The 8183-nt window shown below is 39.6% G+C and overlaps 1 pseudogene; it reads right to left on the minus strand.

Moving 5' to 3' along the window:
- Window positions 1–6723: 6723 nt before the first annotated feature.
- Window positions 6724–7676, minus strand: LOC112203627 (annotated as a pseudogene).
- Window positions 7677–8183: the final 507 nt, after the last annotated feature.

Consider the following 8183-nt stretch of genomic DNA (forward strand, 5'->3'; position numbering starts at 1 on the left):
GAAAAACTATTAAATTTCTGAGTGTAGTCGCTTCCAAGAAATTATGAATTTTCTGAGCGTAGTTGCTTCCAAGAAAATCCGATTCCAAGAGGGGTTTTGGATTAGATCGAAACAACGATGTATGTGGTCGATCGTTTTCTTCTCAACAAACTCTAAGTTTGGAGGACTCTACAAGCTCCAAGCTTGGAGTGAGCACGAACCCCCACAGTTCAACTATTAGTCTCCCCTATGAAGAAGAAAGGGGGGTAGAAGAAGGGATGTTGGAAGTCCCCGAGAAAAGAAGAAGAAATTAAAAAAAAACTTCAAAAACAGGAACTTTTAGAAAAATTACCTTAAAAAAATAGCCGGGAAAATGTCGCCGGAAAGTTACTGTAGCTACCTGGAAAAATCGCCGGAAAAGTGGTCGGGAAGTTGCCGGAAAATGGCCGAAAAGTCGCCGGAAAATGGCCGAAAAGTTGCCTGAAAATAGTTTACCGGAGTTGACTGTTGACCTGCTGACGTGGCAGTGGGTCCCTGTTGCTGACGTGGCAGTGGGTCCCTGTTTGTTGATATGGCAGTGGGTCCCTATTTGCTGACGTGGCAGTGGGTCAGTGTGCTGATGTGGCAGTGGGTCCTCCTGCTGACGTGGAAGTGGGCCTGCATCAGTGGGCCTCTACCATGGGCTTGGGCTTCTGCTTCTTGGGCTTCTGGGCTTCCTTTCCCTTTTTTTGCTTTTCTTTTCTTTTTGCAGGAGATTTAGTAGGCCGGTTCACGCACTTTTAGGCCGGTTTTCTAACTTTTTCTTCCGGTTCCAACATCTTTGACTTGAAAGGCTTCTGCTACCAAAATTTGGTGAGATTTGAAGGTCCGGAAGATGGTGAACCGGTGGAATATTTGCTGCGAGTTGTATGGAGCTTCCGGTGGCCGGTTCGGTAAGTTTCCGGCCGGTTCTTGGGGTGGGGCCGCCGGTTCTGGACTCCTGGGATCGATTCCTTTAAGGTGTGAGGTGGAGACAGAAAAGGCTTCAATGATTTGTATTCGGATTAAAGGTTTTTAGCTTCTTGAATCAGGGTTTGGCTATTTGTTTCAGGGTTAGGGCTTCGTGCTGATAACGTGTTTTAGAGAAACTGAATTTGAGAGGAATTTGCTGTGTCTTCTCATTGATAATAGGGGCCTCTTTATATAGAGGATTACAATGCATAGAATCTCAATCATACAAGGAAAGTAATTCTACATTGATTAGGATTCTCGATCTTTCTAATTAAATCCTATTACCACTAGGTCAAGTAACCTAGAGTTTGGGCTAAACACAAATTAGGTTTTCCTTGAACAGAGATCAATTTTTTTGTTTCTTTCTCCTTTTGGTTATTCTCTTCAAGGACTGCTCTCTCTCTCTCTCATCTCTGTTCTTCTTTACTTCACTATTCTTCTCGTTGCTCAGAGGCATACTCCATAAGTGAATACACACAAAGCTAAGCAAGCATCAAACTTGGAATTTAGTATTGATTCATAAACTCAAACAAACAAAAATGTTGGATTAAATTAAGAAATAAATCACCAGCTTAATTTCACATCATCACTACCAATTCCCCAACCTCTCTCTCTCTATGACAATTGAAGATCTTAAGAAGGTAACAAGCTCGTGAAAAAATCAGGATGACAGAGAGCTAGCTGAGTTATATATGAGAGCTTCATACATGTTTGCTGCTCAATTAACATCTCTAACAAGAGCCCATTTGATTGACATGATTGACAAGAGGAAACATGGGTCGGCCATGCCAATTTCTTCTTTACACTCAAATCGATCATGGCTCATATAATTGAATAAGAAGACCACACCACATGCTTCCAATTCTTCACCAACAACCAGAAAATCATGAAGCAATCCAAAATACAGATCCCCAAATTCGAGGGGTAAGTACAAGCCCAGTTAAAAAGGATAAAATCAACCAAAAGTAATCAAACAAATTGAAGGATCTCGATGGAAACGACGCCGTCATTGGCCTTGGCCTTGGGTTGTGAGAGTAAAGTACAGTAGGAAAAGAAGAATAGAAGAGAGAGAAAGGGAATGAAAAGAGAAAACAGGATCTACAAAAGATAAGGGAAGAAGAAGAAGGGATCTGCAAAAGATAAGGTCTGGGTAACGAAATGACCCAAGTACCCATCCAAATTTAGTATGTGGATGTTAGTTAACACCGTCATAGACGGCGTGTATGAATTATGGGTCAGGCTTCAAATTTCAGGTACCAAAGTTGTAGTTTTGCATAGTCAGGTACGAAAGTTTAGAATGGACCTAAATTCGGGTACCATTTGTATAATTTTCTCCAAAAGTAATATATAATGAACATTTCGAAAAACCTACCCAATGATATTAATTTATTAAGATATATTGGTACAAGACTAAAACTTTTTTTTCTAAAAGGGAGGACGTCAAGCTATTAATAACCAAAGGTAGGTAATTACAAGTCATGACTTACCCACAATGGCACCGTCAATATTAAGCCATCCTAAGCTACGTAACATACAATTAACAACCTAATTGTAATTACCCTAGAAATAAGCGCTAGTAACTAAAATAATCAAAACAATGTTAAGAGTATAGAAGAAGCCTGTCCTAACATATTCAAAAAGTATCCAAGACCACCCTGAACAGAGGGGGCTCCCTTGAGATTCCGATCCTGATACCAACTTAAAAGTGATTGAGCCTAAGAATCTCAGCTAGTAATAGCAGAGCCCTAGGCCCTGTTGCAAATTAAACCAAGCCCATTATCATTTACCAAGCCCATTAGAATTTACTTAGTAATCTTTGAGTTACCTCTGGAGTCTTCTAGATTGTGAACTTTTCATATTCCGAGGTAGTTGGTAGTTGTGTTTTAATGTTGCATTCTATAGACTTCATGTAGTGTCTTAGTATTTTGTGTAAGACAGTAACTCTCTTTAAATAGAAGAGTTTGTTTTGAGGTAGAGGTGTGGAAGTAGCAGTGATTGACATATCAATAAAGTTTTCTTCCGTAGTTTTCTCTCTTGGTTAGTTAGTCTTGTGTCACTACTACAAAAAGGTCATCAGACAACGGTGATTTTCTGTTGTGTGATGACCAAACTAAACGTGGTCTAAACAAGTGTTGTGTGATTGAAAAATCAGACAACGGTGATTTCACCGTTGTGTGACAATACTTTGCTCAACAGAATATCTGTTTCCGTTGTGTGAATTATGCGCAAGCATGTGCCGGGCATGGCATGCGCGGGGATGTGTCGGTACATTCAGATAACAGAAGAAATAATTCACTGTTGTGTGAGATTCATAACACACAACATATATAACTCATTCTTTGTTGTCTGAGATTCATAACACACAACAGATATTACTCATTTTTTGTTGTCTGAGATATGTAACACACAACAGATATTACTCATTCTTTGTTGTCTGAGATTGATAACACACAACTGAAGTGAAATTATATCCCTTGTCTGTTGATTACTCAGACAACGGAGATGATTTCATTTCTGTTGTGTGTTATGAATCTCACACAACAGAACTTTGTTTTCTTTTGTTGTTGGTTGTTAGTTCACACAACTACTCTATTTGGTTTTTGTTGTGTGTTATGAATCTCACACAACAGAACTTTGTTTATTTTGTTGTTGGTTGTTAGTTCACACAACTACTCTATTTGGTTAGCTGTGGTGTGAATATTGTAATTAAATTGGGTAACAAACCAGTGACTGTTGTAGGAAAAGCCTCAATTTTGAACTTGTTTACAGTCAGACAATACATTGATTTGCATTGTGTTGTAAGACTAAATATTGGACAGTAATTACCACATAAAAAGTACTCAAATCCATATCATTCCATTACCATTTTTCAAACATCCATACATTCAAGTGACTAGGTAATGTACCAAACAAGAAAACATTCCTAGCTAGCTACACATACACATGAATCAAAAGCTGATATAATATCTTTTCGCTTCAACAAAACCTTCTTGTGCCATTTTATCAAGCATCCTGTGCACTATATATGCTCTCATTTGCATCACCTCCAAGCTTATTGTGAAGCTTCACGAGTTAGCACATATTGCAGCAGAAGAGCATGATACAGTACCAAAGGGGTTGGTTTTCCAGAGGAATGAAGAACAAGAGCATGTAACCCAAGTTCAAGTGCATTTTCCCCACTCACTAGCACAAATGAAGCTGCACCATCATTGCTCAAGAGAAAAGCACAACCCATTATGAACTGTTAAAAATGAGAGACCATTATGATTTATGAGAAGTACCTAAACAAAGATGTTTTCATGTTCAATAGCCTAAGCTATTGTTGTTTAACATCCAAGAAAAGAAATAACTCACACCTGGAACACAAATCTTCTGACAGATAAATCACTTGAAATAGGAATAGTAGTAGGAAGCAAAAGCTGCAAGCAAAATCTATCACAACCCAATATGAAAAACAGCATAATCAATTTTATATCTGCTATTACTCAAAATCTCACTCTCTATGATCAAATATTAAATTTTGAAGCATGCAATCCTTGAGTTATCAAATACAGGACCCAGAAACAATTTTAATCAGAAAATTTGAGATTAAAAAACAAAAAACGAAGACGAAGACGAAAAAATAACAAAGCAGAAGCAGAAATTCCAGAAGTTTGCAAGGAAGTTCAAGCAAAGTTTGAAAAGTACAGAAAATCCATTGTTCTGATACTAAATAAAAGCTGCGTATTCAAAAAGAATTTTGCTGTAATTCCTTTATTCAAGTCTATTGTACAACAGTCTGTATGCTATACCAGTGATATTGTACAACAGTCTGTATGTTATTGAAGACAGTTCTCGAGTAAAGAAGAGAAAGAATTAAATACCAGTGATACACCACCAGAACCGAGTTTAGACTTGGTATTTACATTAACTTCGGCTATTAGCAGACCTGTTACAACCTGCAGTAGTTACAGACAAGAAAGGAAAAGATAAGAAAACAAGTGAATAAAGTTTCTTTTCTGTAATCTTTGTGTCTCACTTCAAAATTTAAAAATAGAGCACTCCAATGGTTTGTAAGGGAGCAATATAAAGAATAATGATAAGCACATACCATAATAAACTCCATCGACCTCAAGCACATCAATCTGCATTGATTAGATAATTAGTCATACAAAAAATGATTTTGGAATATGCATGCATTTAGCTCAAACTATCTGCTCAGAAAGCAAAACCTCGATCTTAACTATTAACAGATCCTAGCATGGACCAAATTCTTTCAGTTTCAGACAACAACGTTCACCCTCTATGGAACTATGATTCAAAACCAGCTTGAGAGGAGTAATAACCCAACTTATTCATGAAAAATCAAGTAAAGCATTGATTATCTGAAATCAACAAAACTCAAAAGTGCTCAATCAGTCCTATATGAGAAGGATGATCAAACTGAAAATACATAACCCAATAAAGCAAACTACTAATTGAGTTTGTTACCAATACTTACAGGTACTTGGAGGCCAATTTCACTTATGCTATCCATCAGTTCTTGAACCTTGACCGGATCATTAGTTCTGGTTCTCATCAAAGGCCTCTTTATCTTATCAACAGGAAGCTCCAATATCACAGGACCCCCACCCCCACCACTACTACCACTAGAACTCAAAGGAGGAGACCCTGAAACACAAAATTCTGATCAAAGATCACATCTTTATCACAAAAAACTAACAAATAAAGCTGACCCATCAAATTTGTTTCACCATTAGATGAAGCAGAAGCTGAAATGGTGAAGCTCCTCAGGAAGTTTCCCCCATCAACTTCATTATACTTGTCAGCATCGAATCATATGCAGTCTCAGTGATGATTAAAAATAGGTCTTCAAATCTTAAAAGGGCACTTGTGAAAAAACAAAGAAACAATCTTCATTTTACAAGGTGATAATTAAAAATTATTTAGTTCTCATTACCATTATCATTTATAAGAGTTGAGAATTTAAAATGAAAAGGGAATGAACATACCTCCTCTACATGAAGCTGGCTGAAATATGGATGATTGCATATATTTTGAAGCTCCATAACAGAATTTATTAACCTGATTTCAAAAGCTTTCAACCTTGAGATTGACTTCAAAAGCTTGCATGTCTTCGAACTTGAAACCTGCATCCATTCAGGGGAATTTGTTAACCTGATTTCAGAAAACTTCATAGTTCCGTACATATAGAAACTAATTACTGATATACCTCAACAATATAGAGGACAGATTCCATCTTAAGAATAGGTTGAAGAGCTAGAACTGATAGACAGGCATCAGTGTCAACTTCATACCTAATCAATTGAGGATGTCAAGTCAAATAAGTTCCATGGAGTTAAAAATTTAGATGTGCCAGAATATTCAATGGAATTTCGCATGACAAGAAATTTCAAAGAAAATTTGAGAGCATATAGTCCACAACAATTTCTCAAATAGAATCAAAGTTGATCAAATCCTCACCTATCTGCCTTTTTTGGCAGTATAATTATGGCACATGCCTTGTTGACAACAACTCTTTCATATGATTTTGTTAAGCTCATGCTACAACTGCAAATGAAGGTGCTTATTAGCTAATCTAAAGGCCTACTATCCATAAAGGGATACCTTATTAGCTTTACCTAGAGGCTATGATATAAAATGAATCCGAATGTACATTATATACTTGACAACAAACTTGTAACACCAGACTTAATTGAAACAACTGCTATAGTTGAAACTTAAAAGCTACTGAAGTCATAACTGGTTCATATGCTAACTGTAAGTGGAAATGACACTTACAACCAACTGAGGGCTGTAATCCCTAGTCCCAATCCAAGCACTTTCAATAGCCAATCCATTCCCATACTCATGGGAAACCACCGGGTGGTGCAATTCCACACCCTTGGGCGACTCCTACAATACAAAAACGCAATCGACGGCGGGCAAAAGAACCACTTGTGCAAATTACTAGTATAATAATCAGCCCCAATCTCCTTCATATCAACCTCAGTGCACCCAATGCTGTGTGCCGCATCGATGAAAACCTGATCAACTCCCTCCTCCCTACAAATCTTAACCAACTCCTCAACAGGTATAACTACACACGGCATTGAAGTAATATGATCAATCACAGCTAACCTAACCCTCCTACCATTAGCCTTCCCCTTCTCCAAAGCCTTCTTAAACTCGGTTACAATCTCATCGTTGGAATTCAAAGGAAACGGCAAGGGTACCTCAATGACGTGCCCGCCGGCGCGAGTGACGTAGGCCTCAATCGACTTCTTGACGGCGCCGTAGGCGTAGTGGAGCATGACGACGGCATCGCCCTGCTCGAACTTGCTCTCGGAGAAGCCCCAGGCGGCCTGCTGGAGGACGATGGCGGCGGCGGTGGTGGCGTTGTCGACGATGGAGACCTCGTCGACGTGGTCGGCGTTGATGAGGTCCTTGATGAGGGTGCGGGAGTGGAGGATGCCGGCTTGGAGGTGGTTGAAGTAGAAGTGATCGGGCTGGGAGAGGTACTTGAGCTGCCAGCGGCGCTGGGCCTGGAGGACGGAGTCGGGGCAAGACCCGAAGTTGCCGTTGTTGATTCGGGCGACGGTGGGGTCGTGGTGGGAGAATTCGGCGGCGATTTCGGAGGGGGTGATGAAGGAGAGTTTGGGCTTTTTGGAGGCGTGGGTGTTGGAATCGCCGTTCAGGGTGTGGTTGTGGTCGGGGGAGGAAGATTTTAGGGTTAGGGTTTGAAAGGGGGTGATGAGATTGAAGAATAAGAGAGCATGAAATTGAGACGAGAGATCGAGAGACTGAGAGAGAGGGGTTTCGTGGGGGGGGGGGGGGGGGGGGGTTTCACGATTGGGAGAGTCGTGGGGAGGGGGGGGTGGAGAGACGGGGGTTTCACAACTGAGAGAGCTCGAGAGAATTTGTTTCATTTTTCTTTCGACACGATGTGGCTTGGGCTGGGTGGGAGGCACAATTAAACTTCCAACAAATTCTAAAGTTGCTCACACAACAGAAACCTAACAAACTGTTGTAAGAGTATCAAAATGTCAAAACATGGAGGGAAATCTGCCGCATACAGCAATTTGGATCAAAATGTTGCCGCCTATATGTTCCCACTTTCACACAACAGAAAAGTATAACTTCTGTTGTCTAATTTCTACAGCTTGCACTAGGTTTACCTTGTGGAAGACATTCAATCAAGCTTCCTCAAAATTTGGCATCCAGTTTTCAATCAC

Source organism: Rosa chinensis, chromosome 5 (genome assembly GCF_002994745.2).
Source record: "Rosa chinensis cultivar Old Blush chromosome 5, RchiOBHm-V2, whole genome shotgun sequence".
NCBI lineage: Eukaryota > Viridiplantae > Streptophyta > Magnoliopsida > Rosales > Rosaceae > Rosa > Rosa chinensis.